Consider the following 17179-nt stretch of genomic DNA (forward strand, 5'->3'; position numbering starts at 1 on the left):
GGACACATACCAAGTTTAGCTCAGTTCTGGGCATCTTTGAAATACCTATACAAACTAGTTCCTACATAGTAACTTGCAACTTTGAATGAGAATGTGCTTGCTTACAGCAACGTGCTATATGTTCTGAATGCCCGAATAGTGAATCTGTGTCAAAACTTTGTTAGGAATTATGCGATCCTTACTAGCTGGAAGTAAGGGAGATGGGGCATGAAGTTATTTCTAGGAGTTGGACACATACCAAGTTTAGCTCAGTTCTGGGCATCTTCGAAATACCTATACAAACTTGTTCCTACATAGTAACTTGCAACTTTGAATGAGAATGTGCTTGCTTACAGCAACGTGCTATATGTTCTAAATGCCCGAATTGGGAATCTGTGTCAAAACTTTGTTAGGAATTATGTGATCCTTACTAGCTGGAAGTAAGGGAGATGGGGCATGAAGTTATTTCTTGGAGTTGGAGACATACCAAGTTTAGCTCAGTTCTGGGCATCTTCGAAATACCTATACAAACTTGTTCCTACATAGTAACTTGCAACTTTGAATGAGAATGTGCTTGCTTGCAGCAACGTGCTATATGTTCTGAATGCCCGAATAGTGAATCTGTGTCAAAACTTTGTTAGGAATTATGCGATCCTTACTAGCTGGAAGTAAGGGAGATGGGGCATGAAGTTATTTCTAGGAGTTGGACACATACCAAGTTTAGCTCAGTTCTGGGCATCTTTGAAATACCTATACAAACTTGTTCCTACATAGTAACTTGCATCTTTGAATGAGAATGTGCTTGCTTACAGCAACGTGCTATATGTTCTGAATGCCCGAATTGGCAATCTGTGTCAAAACTTTGTTAGGAATTATGTGATCCTTACTAGCTGGAAGTAAGGGAGATGGGGCATGAAGTTATTTCTAGGAGTTGGACACATACCAAGTTTAGCTCAGTTCTGGGCATCTTTGAAATACCTATACAAACTTGTTCCTACATAGTAACTTGCAACTTTGAATGAGAATGTGCTTGCTTACAGCAACGTGCTATATGTTCTGAATGCCCGAATTGGGAATCTGTGTCAAAACTTTGTTAGGAATTATGTGATCCTTACTAGCTGGAAGTAAGGGAGATGGGGCATGAAGTTATTTCTAGGAGTTGGACACATACCAAGTTTAGCTCAGTTCTGGGCATCTTTGAAATACCTATACAAACTTGTTCCTACATAGTAACTTGCAACTTTGAATGAGAATGTGCTTGCTTACAGCAACGTGCTATATGTTCTAAATGCCCGAATTGGGAATCTGTGTCAAAACTTTGTTAGGAATTATGTGATCCTTACTAGCTGGAAGTAAGGGAGATGGGGCATGAAGTTATTTCTAGGAGTTGAACACATACCAAGTTTAGCTCAGTTCTGGGCATCTTTGAAATACCTATACAAACTTGTTCCTAGATAGTAACTTGCAACTTTGAATGAGAATGTGCTTGCTTACAGCAACGTGCTATATGTTCTGAGTGCCCGAATTGGGAATCTGTGTCAAAACTTTGTTAGGAATTATGTGATCCTTACTAGCTGGAAGTAAGGGAGATGGGGCATGAAGTTATTTCTAGGAGTTGGACACATACCAAGTTTAGCTCAGTTCTGGGCATCTTTGAAATACCTATACAAACTAGTTCCTACATAGTAACTTGCAACTTTGAATGAGAATGTGCTTGCTTACAGCAACGTGCTATATGTTCTGAATGCCCGAATAGTGAATCTGTGTCAAAACTTTGTTAGGAATTATGCGATCCTTACTAGCTGGAAGTAAGGGAGATGGGGCATGAAGTTATTTCTAGGAGTTGGACACATACCAAGTTTAGCTCAGTTCTGGGCATCTTTGAAATACCTATACAAACTTGTTCCTACATAGTAACTTGCATCTTTGAATGAGAATGTGCTTGCTTACAGCAACGTGCTATATGTTCTGAATGCCCGAATTGGCAATCTGTGTCAAAACTTTGTTAGGAATTATGTGATCCTTACTAGCTGGAAGTAAGGGAGATGGGGCATGAAGTTATTTCTAGGAGTTGGACACATACCAAGTTTAGCTCAGTTCTGGGCATCTTCGAAATACCTATACAAACTTGTTCCTACATAGTAACTTGCGACTTTGAATGAGAATGTGCTTGCTTACAGCAACGTGCTATATGTTCTAAATGCCCGAATTGGGAATCTGTGTCAAAACTTTGTTAGGAATTATGTGATCCTTACTAGCTGGAAGTAAGGGAGATGGGGCATGAAGTTATTTCTTGGAGTTGGAGACATACCAAGTTTAGCTCAGTTCTGGGCATCTTCGAAATACCTATACAAACTTGTTCCTACATAGTAACTTGCAACTTTGAATGAGAATGTGCTTGCTTGCAGCAACGTGCTATATGTTCTGAATGCCCGAATAGTGAATCTGTGTCAAAACTTTGTTAGGAATTATGCGATCCTTACTAGCTGGAAGTAAGGGAGATGGGGCATGAAGTTATTTCTAGGAGTTGGACACATACCAAGTTTAGCTCAGTTCTGGGCATCTTTGAAATACCTATACAAACTTGTTCCTACATAGTAACTTGCATCTTTGAATGAGAATGTGCTTGCTTACAGCAACGTGCTATATGTTCTGAATGCCCGAATTGGCAATCTGTGTCAAAACTTTGTTAGGAATTATGTGATCCTTACTAGCTGGAAGTAAGGGAGATGGGGCATGAAGTTATTTCTAGGAGTTGGACACATACCAAGTTTAGCTCAGTTCTGGGCATCTTCGAAATACCTATACAAACTTGTTCCTACATAGTAACTTGCAACTTTGAATGAGAATGTGCTTGCTTACAGCAACGTGCTATATGTTCTAAATGCCCGAATTGGGAATCTGTGTCAAAACTTTGTTAGGAATTATGTGATCCTTACTAGCTGGAAGTAAGGGAGATGGGGCATGAAGTTATTTCTTGGAGTTGGAGACATACCAAGTTTAGCTCAGTTCTGGGCATCTTCGAAATACCTATACAAACTTGTTCCTACATAGTAACTTGCAACTTTGAATGAGAATGTGCTTGCTTGCAGCAACGTGCTATATGTTCTGAATGCCCGAATAGTGAATCTGTGTCAAAACTTTGTTAGGAATTATGCGATCCTTACTAGCTGGAAGTAAGGGAGATGGGGCATGAAGTTATTTCTAGGAGTTGGACACATACCAAGTTTAGCTCAGTTCTGGGCATCTTTGAAATACCTATACAAACTTGTTCCTACATAGTAACTTGCATCTTTGAATGAGAATGTGCTTGCTTACAGCAACGTGCTATATGTTCTGAATGCCCGAATTCGCAATCTGTGTCAAAACTTTGTTAGGAATTATGTGATCCTTACTAGCTGGAAGTAAGGGAGATGGGGCATGAAGTTATTTCTAGGAGTTGGACACATACCAAGTTTAGCTCAGTTCTGGGCATCTTTGAAATACCTATACAAACTTGTTCCTACATAGTAACTTGCAACTTTGAATGAGAATGTGCTTGCTTACAGCAACGTGCTATATGTTCTGAATGCCCGAATTGGGAATCTGTGTCAAAACTTTGTTAGGAATTATGTGATCCTTACTAGCTGGAAGTAAGGGAGATGGGGCATGAAGTTATTTCTAGGAGTTGGACACATACCAAGTTTAGCTCAGTTCTGGGCATCTTTGAAATACCTATACAAACTTGTTCCTACATAGTAACTTGCAACTTTGAATGAGAATGTGCTTGCTTACAGCAACGTGCTATATGTTCTAAATGCCCGAATTGGGAATCTGTGTCAAAACTTTGTTAGGAATTATGTGATCCTTACTAGCTGGAAGTAAGGGAGATGGGGCATGAAGTTATTTCTTGGAGTTGGAGACATACCAAGTTTAGCTCAGTTCTGGGCATCTTTGAAATACCTATACAAACTTGTTCCTACATAGTAACTTGCAACTTTGAATGAGAATGTGCTTGCTTGCAGCAACGTGCTATATGTTCTGAATGCCCGAATAGGGAATCTGTGTCAAAACTTTGTTAGGAATTATGTGATCCTTACTAGCTGGAAGTAAGGGAGATGGGGCATGAAGTTATTTCTAGGAGTTGGACACATACCAAGTTTAGCTCAGTTCTGGGCATCTTTGAAATACCTATACAAACTTGTTCCTACATAGTAACTTGCATCTTTGAATGAGAATGTGCTTGCTTACAGCAACGTGCTATATGTTCTGAATGCCCGAATTGGCAATCTGTGTCAAAACTTTGTTAGGAATTATGTGATCCTTACTAGCTGGAAGTAAGGGAGATGGGGCATGAAGTTATTTCTAGGAGTTGGACACATACCAAGTTTAGCTCAGTTCTGGGCATCTTTGAAATACCTATACAAACTTGTTCCTACATAGTAACTTGCATCTTTGAATGAGAATCTGCTTGCTTACAGCAACGTGCTATATGTTCTGAATGCCCGAATTGGGAATCTGTGTCAAAACAGTTAGGAATTATGTGATCCTTACTAGCTGGAAGTAAGGGAGATGGGGCATGAAGTTATTTCTAGGAGTTGGACACATACCAAGTTTAGCTCAGTTCTGGGCATCTTTGAAATACCTATACAAACTTGTTCCTACATAGTAACTTGCAACTTTGAATGAGAATGTGCTTGCTTACAGCAACGTGCTATATGTTCTGAATGCCCGAATTGGGAATCTGTGTCACAACTTTGTTAGGAATTATGTCATCCTTACTAGCTGGAAGTAAGGGAGATGGGGCATGAAGTTATTTCTAGGTGTTGGAAACATACCAAGTTTAGCTCAGTTCTGGGCATCTTTGAAATACCTATACAAACTTGTTCCTACATAGTAACTTGCAACTTTGAATGAAAATGTGCTTGCTTACAGCAACGTGCTATATGTTCTGAATGCCCGAATTGGGAATCTGTGTCAAAACTTTGTTAGGAATTATGTGATCCTTACTAGCTGGAAGTAAGGGAAATGGGGCATGAAGTTATTTCTAGGAGTTGGACACATACCAAGTTTAGCTCAGTTCTGGGCATCTTTGAAATACCTATACAAACTTGTTCCTACCTAGTAACTTGCATCTTTGAATGAGAATCTGCTTGCTTACAGCAACGTGCTATATGTTCTGAATGCCCGAATTGGGCATCTGTGTCAAAACTTTGTTAGGAATTATGTGATCCTTACTAGCTGGAAGTAAGGGAGATGGGGCATGAAGTTATTTCTAGGAGTTGGACACATACCAAGTTTAGCTCAGTTCTGGGCATCTTTGAAATACCTATACAAACTTGTTCCTACATAGTAACTTGCAACTTTGAATGAAAATGTGCTTGCTTACAGCAACGTGCTATATGTTCTGAATGCCCGAATTGGGAATCTGTGTCAAAACTTTGTTAGGAATTATGTGATCCTTACTAGCTGGAAGTAAGGGAGATGGGGCATGAAGTTATTTCTAGGAGTTGGACACATACCAAGTTTAGCTCAGTTCTGGGCATCTTTGAAATACCTATACAAACTTGTTCCTACATAGTAACTTGCAACTTTGAATGAGAATCTGCTTTCTTACAGCAACGTGCTATATGTTCTGAATGCCCGAATAGGGAATCTGTGTCAAAACTTTGTTAGGAATTATGTGATCCTTACTAGCTGGAAGTAAGGGAGATGGGGCATGAAGTTATTTCTAGGAGTTGGACACATACCAAGTTTAGCTCAGTTCTGGGCATCTTTGAAATACCTATACAAACTTGTTCCTACATAGTAACTTGCAACTTTGAATGAAAATGTGCTTGCTTACACCAACGTGCTATATGTTCTGAATGCCCGAATTGGGAATCTGTGTCAAAACTTTGTTAGGAATTATGTGATCCTTACTAGCTGGAAGTAAGGGAGATGGGGCATGAAGTTATTTCTTGGAGTTGGACACATACCACGTTTAGCTCAGTTCTGTGCATCTTTGAAATACCTATACAAACTTGTTCCTACATAGTAACTTGCAACTTTGAATGAGAATGTGCTTGCTTGCAGCAACGTGCTATATGTTCTGAATGCCCGATTTGGGAATCTGTGTCAAAACTTTGTTAGGAATTATGTGATCCTTACTAGCTGGAAGTAAGGGAGATGGAGCATGAAGTTATTTCTAGGAGTTGGACACATACCAAGTTTAGCTCAGTTCTGGGCATCTTTGAAATACCTATACAAACTTGTTCCTACATAGTAACTTGCATCTTTGAATGAGAATGTGCTTGCTTACAGCAACGTGCTATATGTTCTGAATGCCCGAATTGGGAATCTGTGTCAAAACTTTGTTAGGAATTATGTGATCCTTACTAGCTGGAAGTAAGGGAGATGGGGCATGAAGTTATTTCTAGGAGTTGGACACATACCAAGTTTAGCTCAGTTCTGGGCATCTTTGAAATACCTATACAAACTTGTTCCTACATAGTAACTTGCAACTTTGAATGAGAATCTGCTTTCTTACAGCAACGTGCTATATGTTCTGAATGCCCGAATAGGGAATCTGTGTCAAAACTTTGTTAGGAATTATGTGATCCTTACTAGCTGGAAGTAAGGGAGATGGGGCATGAAGTTATTTCTAGGAGTTGGACACATACCAAGTTTAGCTCAGTTCTGGGCATCTTTGAAATACCTATACAAACTTGTTCCTACATAGTAACTTGCAACTTTGAATGAAAATGTGCTTGCTTACACCAACGTGCTATATGTTCTGAATGCCCGAATTGGGAATCTGTGTCAAAACTTTGTTAGGAATTATGTGATCCTTACTAGCTGGAAGTAAGGGAGATGGGGCATGAAGTTATTTCTTGGAGTTGGACACATACCACGTTTAGCTCAGTTCTGTGCATCTTTGAAATACCTATACAAACTTGTTCCTACATAGTAACTTGCAACTTTGAATGAGAATGTGCTTGCTTGCAGCAACGTGCTATATGTTCTGAATGCCCGATTTGGGAATCTGTGTCAAAACTTTGTTAGGAATTATGTGATCCTTACTAGCTGGAAGTAAGGGAGATGGAGCATGAAGTTATTTCTAGGAGTTGGACACATACCAAGTTTAGCTCAGTTCTGGGCATCTTTGAAATACCTATACAAACTTGTTCCTACATAGTAACTTGCATCTTTGAATGAGAATGTGCTTGCTTACAGCAACGTGCTATATGTTCTGAATGCCCGAATTGGCAATCTGTGTCAAAACTTTGTTAGGAATTATGTGATCCTTACTAGCTGAAAGTAAGAGAGATGGGGCATGAAGTTATTTCTAGGAGTTGGACACATACCAAGTTTAGCTCAGTTCTGGGCATCTTTGAAATACCTATACAAACTTGTTCCTTCATAGTAACTTGCAACTTTGAATGAGAATGTGCCTGCTTACAGCAACGTGCTATATGTTCTGAATGCCCGAATTGGGAATCTGTGTCAAAACTTTGTTAGGAATTATGTGATCCTTACTAGCTGGAAGTAAGGGAGATGGGGCATGAAGTTATTTCTAGGAGTTGAACACATACCAAGTCTAGCTCAGTTCTGGGCATCTTTGAAATACCTATACAAACTTGTTCCTACATAGTAACTTGCAACTTTGAATGAGAATGTGCTTGCTTACAGCAACGTGCTATATGTTCTGAGTGCCCGAATTGGGAATCTGTGTCAAAACTTTGTTAGGAATTATGTGATCCTTACTAGCTGGAAGTAAGGGAGATGGGGCATGAAGTTATTTCTTGGAGTTGGACACATACCAAGTTTAGCTCAGTTCTGGGCATCTTTGAAATACCTATACAAACTAGTTCCTACATAGTAACTTGCAACTTTGAATGAGAATGTGCTTGCTTACAGCAACGTGCTATATGTTCTGAATGCCCGAATAGTGAATCTGTGTCAAAACTTTGTTAGGAATTATGCGATCCTTACTAGCTGGAAGTAAGGGAGATGGGGCATGAAGTTATTTCTAGGAGTTGGACACATACCAAGTTTAGCTCAGTTCTGGGCATCTTTGAAATACCTATACAAACTTGTTCCTACATAGTAACTTGCATCTTTGAATGAGAATGTGCTTCCTTACAGCAACGTGCTATATGTTCTGAATGCCCGAATTGGCAATCTGTGTCAAAACTTTGTTAGGAATTATGTGATCCTTACTAGCTGGAAGTAAGGGAGATGGGGCATGAAGTTATTTCTAGGAGTTGGACACATACCAAGTTTAGCTCAGTTCTGGGCATCTTCGAAATACCTATACAAACTTGTTCCTACATAGTAACTTGCAACTTTGAATGAGAATGTGCTTGCTTACAGCAACGTGCTATATGTTCTAAATGCCCGAATTGGGAATCTGTGTCAAAACTTTGTTAGGAATTATGTGATCCTTACTAGCTGGAAGTAAGGGAGATGGGGCATGAAGTTATTTCTTGGAGTTGGAGACATACCAAGTTTAGCTCAGTTCTGGGCATCTTCGAAATACCTATACAAACTTGTTCCTACATAGTAACTTGCAACTTTGAATGAGAATGTGCTTGCTTGCAGCAACGTGCTATATGTTCTGAATGCCCGAATAGTGAATCTGTGTCAAAACTTTGTTAGGAATTATGCGATCCTTACTAGCTGGAAGTAAGGGAGATGGGGCATGAAGTTATTTCTAGGAGTTGGACACATACCAAGTTTAGCTCAGTTCTGGGCATCTTTGAAATACCTATACAAACTTGTTCCTACATAGTAACTTGCATCTTTGAATGAGAATCTGCTTGCTTACAGCAACGTGCTATATGTTCTGAATGCCCGAATTGGCAATCTGTGTCAAAACTTTGTTAGGAATTATGTGATCCTTACTAGCTGGAAGTAAGGGAGATGGGGCATGAAGTTATTTCTAGGAGTTGGACACATACCAAGTTTAGCTCAGTTCTGGGCATCTTTGAAATACCTATACAAACTTGTTCCTACATAGTAACTTGCAACTTTGAATGAGAATGTGCTTGCTTACAGCAATGTGCTATATGTTCTGAATGCCCGAATTGGGAATCTGTGTCAAAACTTTGTTAGGAATTATGTGATCCTTACTAGCTGGAAGTAAGGGAGATGGGGCATGAAGTTATTTCTAGGAGTTGGACACATACCAAGTTTAGCTCAGTTCTGGGCATCTTTGAAATACCTATACAAACTTGTTCCTACATAGTAACTTGCAACTTTGAATGAGAATGTGCTTGCTTACAGTAACGTGCTATATGTTCTAAATGCCCGAATTGGGAATCTGTGTCAAAACTTTGTTAGGAATTATGTGATCCTTACTAGCTGGAAGTAAGGGAGATGGGGCATGAAGTTATTTCTTGGAGTTGGAGACATACAAAGTTTAGCTCAGTTCTGGGCATCTTTGAAATACCTATACAAACTTGTTCCTACATAGTAACTTGCAACTTTGAATGAGAATGTGCTTGCTTGCAGCAACGTGCTATATGTTCTGAATGCCCGAATAGGGAATCTGTGTCAAAACTTTGTTAGGAATAATGTGATCCTTACTAGCTGGAAGTAAGGGAGATGGGGCATGAAGTTATTTCTAGGAGTTGGACACATACCAAGTTTAGCTCAGTTCTGGGCATCTTTGAAATACCTATACAAACTTGTTCCTACATAGTAACTTGCATCTTTGAATGAGAATGTGCTTGCTTGCAGCAACGTGCTATATGTTCTGAATGCCCGAATTGGCAATCTGTGTCAAAACTTTGTTAGGAATTATGTGATCCTTACTAGCTGGAAGTAAGGGAGATGGGGCATGAAGTTATTTCTAGGAGTTGGACACATACCAAGTTTAGCTCAGTTCTGGGCATCTTTGAAATACCTATACAAACTTGTTCCTACATAGTAACTTGCATCTTTGAATGAGAATCTGCTTGCTTACAGCAACGTGCTATATGTTCTGAATGCCCGAATTGGGAATCTGTGTCAAAACTGTTAGGAATTATGTGATCCTTACTAGCTGGAAGTAAGGGAGATGGGGCATGAAGTTATTTCTAGGAGTTGGACACATACCAAGTTTAGCTCAGTTCTGGGCATCTTTGAAATACCTATACAAACTTGTTCCTACATAGTAACTTGCAACTTTGAATGAGAATGTGCTTGCTTACAGCAACGTGCTATATGTTCTGAATGCCCGAATTGGCAATCTGTGTCAAAACTTTGTTAGGAATTATGTGATCCTTACTAGCTGGAAGTAAGGGAGATGGGGCATGAAGTTATTTCTAGGAGTTGGACACATACCAAGTTTAGCTCAGTTCTGGGCATCTTCGAAATACCTATACAAACTTGTTCCTACATAGTAACTTGCAACTTTGAATGAGAATGTGCTTGCTTACAGCAACGTGCTATATGTTCTAAATGCCCGAATTGGGAATCTGTGTCAAAACTTTGTTAGGAATTATGTGATCCTTACTAGCTGGAAGTAAGGGAGATGGGGCATGAAGTTATTTCTTGGAGTTGGAGACATACCAAGTTTAGCTCTGTTCTGGGCATCTTCGAAATACCTATACAAACTTGTTCCTACATAGTAACTTGCAACTTTGAATGAGAATGTGCTTGCTTGCAGCAACGTGCTATATGTTCTGAATGCCCGAATAGTGAATCTGTGTCAAAACTTTGTTAGGAATTATGCGATCCTTACTAGCTGGAAGTAAGGGAGATGGGGCATGAAGTTATTTCTAGGAGTTGGACACATACCAAGTTTAGCTCAGTTCTGGGCATCTTTGAAATACCTATACAAACCTGTTCCTACATAGTAACTTGCATCTTTGAATGAGAATGTGCTTGCTTACAGCAACGTGCTATATGTTCTGAATGCCCGAATTGGCAATCTGTGTCAAAACTTTGTTAGGAATTATGTGATCCTTACTAGCTGGAAGTAAGGGAGATGGGGCATGAAGTTATTTCTAGGAGTTGGACACATACCAAGTTTAGCTCAGTTCTGGGCATCTTTGAAATACCTATACAAACTTGTTCCTACATAGTAACTTGCAACTTTGAATGAGAATGTGCTTGCTTACAGCAACGTGCTATATGTTCTGAATGCCCGAATTGGGAATCTGTGTCAAAACTTTGTTAGGAATTATGTGATCCTTACTAGCTGGAAGTAAGGGAGATGGGGCATGAAGTTATTTCTAGGAGTTGGACACATACCAAGTTTAGCTCAGTTCTGGGCATCTTTGAAATACCTATACAAACTTGTTCCTACATAGTAACTTGCAACTTTGAATGAGAATGTGCTTGCTTACAGCAACGTGCTATATGTTCTAAATGCCCGAATTGGGAATCTGTGTCAAAACTTTGTTAGGAATTATGTGATCCTTACTAGCTGGAAGTAAGGGAGATGGGGCATGAAGTTATTTCTTGGAGTTGGAGACATACCAAGTTTAGCTCAGTTCTGGGCATCTTTGAAATACCTATACAAACTTGTTCCTACATAGTAACTTGCAACTTTGAATGAGAATGTGCTTGCTTGCAGCAACGTGCTATATGTTCTGAATGCCCGAATAGGGAATCTGTGTCAAAACTTTGTTAGGAATTATGTGATCCTTACTAGCTGGAAGTAAGGGAGATGGGGCATGAAGTTATTTCTAGGAGTTGGACACATACCAAGTTTAGCTCAGTTCTGGGCATCTTTGAAAAACCTATACAAACTTGTTCCTACATAGTAACTTGCATCTTTGAATGAGAATGTGCTTGCTTACAGCAACGTGCTATATGTTCTGAATGCCCGAATTGGCAATCTGTGTCAAAACTTTGTTAGGAATTATGTGATCCTTACTAGCTGGAAGTAAGGGAGATGGGGCATGAAGTTATTTCTAGGAGTTGGACACATACCAAGTTTAGCTCAGTTCTGGGCATCTTTGAAATACCTATACAAACTTGTTCCTACATAGTAACTTGCATCTTTGAATGAGAATCTGCTTGCTTACAGCAACGTGCTATATGTTCTGAATGCCCGAATTGGGAATCTGTGTCAAAACTGTTAGGAATTATGTGATCCTTACTAGCTGGAAGTAAGGGAGATGGGGCATGAAGTTATTTCTAGGAGTTGGACACATACCAAGTGTAGCTCAGTTCTGGGCATCTTTGAAATACCTATACAAACTTGTTCCTACATAGTAACTTGCAACTTTGAATGAGAATGTGCTTGCTTACAGCAACGTGCTATATGTTCTGAATGCCCGAATTGGCAATCTGTGTCAAAACTTTGTTAGGAATTATGTGATCCTTACTAGCTGGAAGTAAGGGAGATGGGGCATGAAGTTATTTCTAGGAGTTGGACACATACCAAGTTTAGCTCAGTTTTGGGCATCTTTGAAATACCTATACAAACTTGTTCCTACATAGTAACTTGCAACTTTGAATGAGAATATGCTTGCTTACAGCAACGTGATATATGTTCTGAATGCCCGAATTGGGAATCTGTGTCAAAACTTTGGTAGGAATTATGTGATCCTTACTAGCTGGAAGTAAGGGAGATGGGGCATGAAGTTATTTCTAGGAGTTGGACACATACCAAGTTTAGCTCAGTTCTGGGCATCTTTGAAATACCTATACAAACTTGTTCCTACATAGTAACTTGCATCTTTGAATGAGAATGTGCTTGCTTACAGCAACGTGCTATATGTTCTGAATGCCCGAATTGGCAATCTGTGTCAAAACTTTGTTAGGAATTATGTGATCCTTACTAGCTGGAAGTAAGGGAGATGGGGCCTGAAGTTATTTCTAGGAGTTGGACACATACCAAGTTTAGCTCAGTTCTGGGCATCTTTGAAATACCTATACAAACTTGTTCCTACATAGTAACTTGCAACTTTGAATGAGAATGTGCTTGCTTACAGCAACGTGCTATATGTTCTGAATGCCCGAATTGGGAATCTGTGTCAAAACTTTGTTAGGAATTATGTGATCCTTACTAGCTGGAAGTAAGGGAGATGGGGCATGAAGTTATTTCTAGGAGTTGGACACATACCAAGTTTAGCTCAGTTCTGGGCATCTTCGAAATACCTATACAAACTTGTTCCTACATAGTAACTTGCGACTTTGAATGAGAATGTGCTTGCTTACAGCAACGTGCTATATGTTCTAAATGCCCGAATTGGGAATCTGTGTCAAAACTTTGTTAGGAATTATGTGATCCTTACTAGCTGGAAGTAAGGGAGATGGGGCATGAAGTTATTTCTTGGAGTTGGAGACATACCAAGTTTAGCTCAGTTCTGGGCATCTTCGAAATACCTATACAAACTTGTTCCTACATAGTAACTTGCAACTTTGAATGAGAATGTGCTTGCTTGCAGCAACGTGCTATATGTTCTGAATGCCCGAATAGTGAATCTGTGTCAAAACTTTGTTAGGAATTATGCGATCCTTACTAGCTGGAAGTAAGGGAGATGGGGCATGAAGTTATTTCTAGGAGTTGGACACATACCAAGTTTAGCTCAGTTCTGGGCATCTTTGAAATACCTATACAAACTTGTTCCTACATAGTAACTTGCATCTTTGAATGAGAATGTGCTTGCTTACAGCAACGTGCTATATGTTCTGAATGCCCGAATTGGCAATCTGTGTCAAAACTTTGTTAGGAATTATGTGATCCTTACTAGCTGGAAGTAAGGGAGATGGGGCATGAAGTTATTTCTAGGAGTTGGACACATACCAAGTTTAGCTCAGTTCTGGGCATCTTCGAAATACCTATACAAACTTGTTCCTACATAGTAACTTGCAACTTTGAATGAGAATGTGCTTGCTTACAGCAACGTGCTATATGTTCTAAATGCCCGAATTGGGAATCTGTGTCAAAACTTTGTTAGGAATTATGTGATCCTTACTAGCTGGAAGTAAGGGAGATGGGGCATGAAGTTATTTCTTGGAGTTGGAGACATACCAAGTTTAGCTCAGTTCTGGGCATCTTCGAAATACCTATACAAACTTGTTCCTACATAGTAACTTGCAACTTTGAATGAGAATGTGCTTGCTTGCAGCAACGTGCTATATGTTCTGAATGCCCGAATAGTGAATCTGTGTCAAAACTTTGTTAGGAATTATGCGATCCTTACTAGCTGGAAGTAAGGGAGATGGGGCATGAAGTTATTTCTAGGAGTTGGACACATACCAAGTTTAGCTCAGTTCTGGGCATCTTTGAAATACCTATACAAACTTGTTCCTACATAGTAACTTGCATCTTTGAATGAGAATGTGCTTGCTTACAGCAACGTGCTATATGTTCTGAATGCCCGAATTGGCAATCTGTGTCAAAACTTTGTTAGGAATTATGTGATCCTTACTAGCTGGAAGTAAGGGAGATGGGGCATGAAGTTATTTCTAGGAGTTGGACACATACCAAGTTTAGCTCAGTTCTGGGCATCTTTGAAATACCTATACAAACTTGTTCCTACATAGTAACTTGCAACTTTGAATGAGAATGTGCTTGCTTACAGCAACGTGCTATATGTTCTGAATGCCCGAATTGGGAATCTGTGTCAAAACTTTGTTAGGAATTATGTGATCCTTACTAGCTGGAAGTAAGGGAGATGGGGCATGAAGTTATTTCTAGGAGTTGGACACATACCAAGTTTAGCTCAGTTCTGGGCATCTTTGAAATACCTATACAAACTTGTTCCTACATAGTAACTTGCAACTTTGAATGAGAATGTGCTTGCTTACAGCAACGTGCTATATGTTCTAAATGCCCGAATTGGGAATCTGTGTCAAAACTTTGTTAGGAATTATGTGATCCTTACTAGCTGGAAGTAAGGGAGATGGGGCATGAAGTTATTTCTTGGAGTTGGAGACATACCAAGTTTAGCTCAGTTCTGGGCATCTTTGAAATACCTATACAAACTTGTTCCTACATAGTAACTTGCAACTTTGAATGAGAATGTGCTTGCTTGCAGCAACGTGCTATATGTTCTGAATGCCCGAATAGGGAATCTGTGTCAAAACTTTGTTAGGAATTATGTGATCCTTACTAGCTGGAAGTAAGGGAGATGGGGCATGAAGTTATTTCTAGGAGTTGGACACATACCAAGTTTAGCTCAGTTCTGGGCATCTTTGAAATACCTATACAAACTTGTTCCTACATAGTAACTTGCATCTTTGAATGAGAATGTGCTTGCTTACAGCAACGTGCTATATGTTCTGAATGCCCGAATTGGCAATCTGTGTCAAAACTTTGTTAGGAATTATGTGATCCTTACTAGCTGGAAGTAAGGGAGATGGGGCATGAAGTTATTTCTAGGAGTTGGACACATACCAAGTTTAGCTCAGTTCTGGGCATCTTTGAAATACCTATACAAACTTGTTCCTACATAGTAACTTGCATCTTTGAATGAGAATCTGCTTGCTTACAGCAACGTGCTATATGTTCTGAATGCCCGAATTGGGAATCTGTGTCAAAACTGTTAGGAATTATGTGATCCTTACTAGCTGGAAGTAAGGGAGATGGGGCATGAAGTTATTTCTAGGAGTTGGACACATACCAAGTTTAGCTCAGTTCTGGGCATCTTTGAAATACCTATACAAACTTGTTCCTACATAGTAACTTGCAACTTTGAATGAGAATGTGCTTGCTTACAGCAACGTGCTATATGTTCTGAATGCCCGAATTGGGAATCTGTGTCACAACTTTGTTAGGAATTATGTCATCCTTACTAGCTGGAAGTAAGGGAGATGGGGCATGAAGTTATTTCTAGGTGTTGGAAACATACCAAGTTTAGCTCAGTTCTGGGCATCTTTGAAATACCTATACAAACTTGTTCCTACATAGTAACTTGCAACTTTGAATGAAAATGTGCTTGCTTACAGCAACGTGCTATATGTTCTGAATGCCCGAATTGGGAATCTGTGTCAAAACTTTGTTAGGAATTATGTGATCCTTACTAGCTGGAAGTAAGGGAAATGGGGCATGAAGTTATTTCTAGGAGTTGGACACATACCAAGTTTAGCTCAGTTCTGGGCATCTTTGAAATACCTATACAAACTTGTTCCTACCTAGTAACTTGCATCTTTGAATGAGAATCTGCTTGCTTACAGCAACGTGCTATATGTTCTGAATGCCCGAATTGGGCATCTGTGTCAAAACTTTGTTAGGAATTATGTGATCCTTACTAGCTGGAAGTAAGGGAGATGGGGCATGAAGTTATTTCTAGGAGTTGGACACATACCAAGTTTAGCTCAGTTCTGGGCATCTTTGAAATACCTATACAAACTTGTTCCTACATAGTAACTTGCAACTTTGAATGAAAATGTGCTTGCTTACAGCAACGTGCTATATGTTCTGAATGCCCGAATTGGGAATCTGTGTCAAAACTTTGTTAGGAATTATGTGATCCTTACTAGCTGGAAGTAAGGGAGATGGGGCATGAAGTTATTTCTAGGAGTTGGACACATACCAAGTTTAGCTCAGTTCTGGGCATCTTTGAAATACCTATACAAACTTGTTCCTACATAGTAACTTGCAACTTTGAATGAGAATCTGCTTTCTTACAGCAACGTGCTATATGTTCTGAATGCCCGAATAGGGAATCTGTGTCAAAACTTTGTTAGGAATTATGTGATCCTTACTAGCTGGAAGTAAGGGAGATGGGGCATGAATTTATTTCTAGGAGTTGGACACATACCAAGTTTAGCTCAGTTCTGGGCATCTTTGAAATACCTATACAAACTTGTTCCTACATAGTAACTTGCAACTTTGAATGAAAATGTGCTTGCTTACACCAACGTGCTATATGTTCTGAATGCCCGAATTGGGAATCTGTGTCAAAACTTTGTTAGGAATTATGTGATCCTTACTAGCTGGAAGTAAGGGAGATGGGGCATGAAGTTATTTCTTGGAGTTGGACACATACCACGTTTAGCTCAGTTCTGTGCATCTTTGAAATACCTATACAAACTTGTTCCTACATAGTAACTTGCAACTTTGAATGAGAATGTGCTTGCTTGCAGCAACGTGCTATATGTTCTGAATGCCCGATTTGGGAATCTGTGTCAAAACTTTGTTAGGAATTATGTGATCCTTACTAGCTGGAAGTAAGGGAGATGGAGCATGAAGTTATTTCTAGGAGTTGGACACATACCAAGTTTAGCTCAGTTCTGGGCATCTTTGAAATACCTATACAAACTTGTTCCTACATAGTAACTTGCATCTTTGAAT

Source organism: Diceros bicornis, chromosome 24 (genome assembly GCF_020826845.1).
Source record: "Diceros bicornis minor isolate mBicDic1 chromosome 24, mDicBic1.mat.cur, whole genome shotgun sequence".
NCBI classification, from domain to species: Eukaryota; Metazoa; Chordata; class Mammalia; order Perissodactyla; family Rhinocerotidae; genus Diceros; species Diceros bicornis.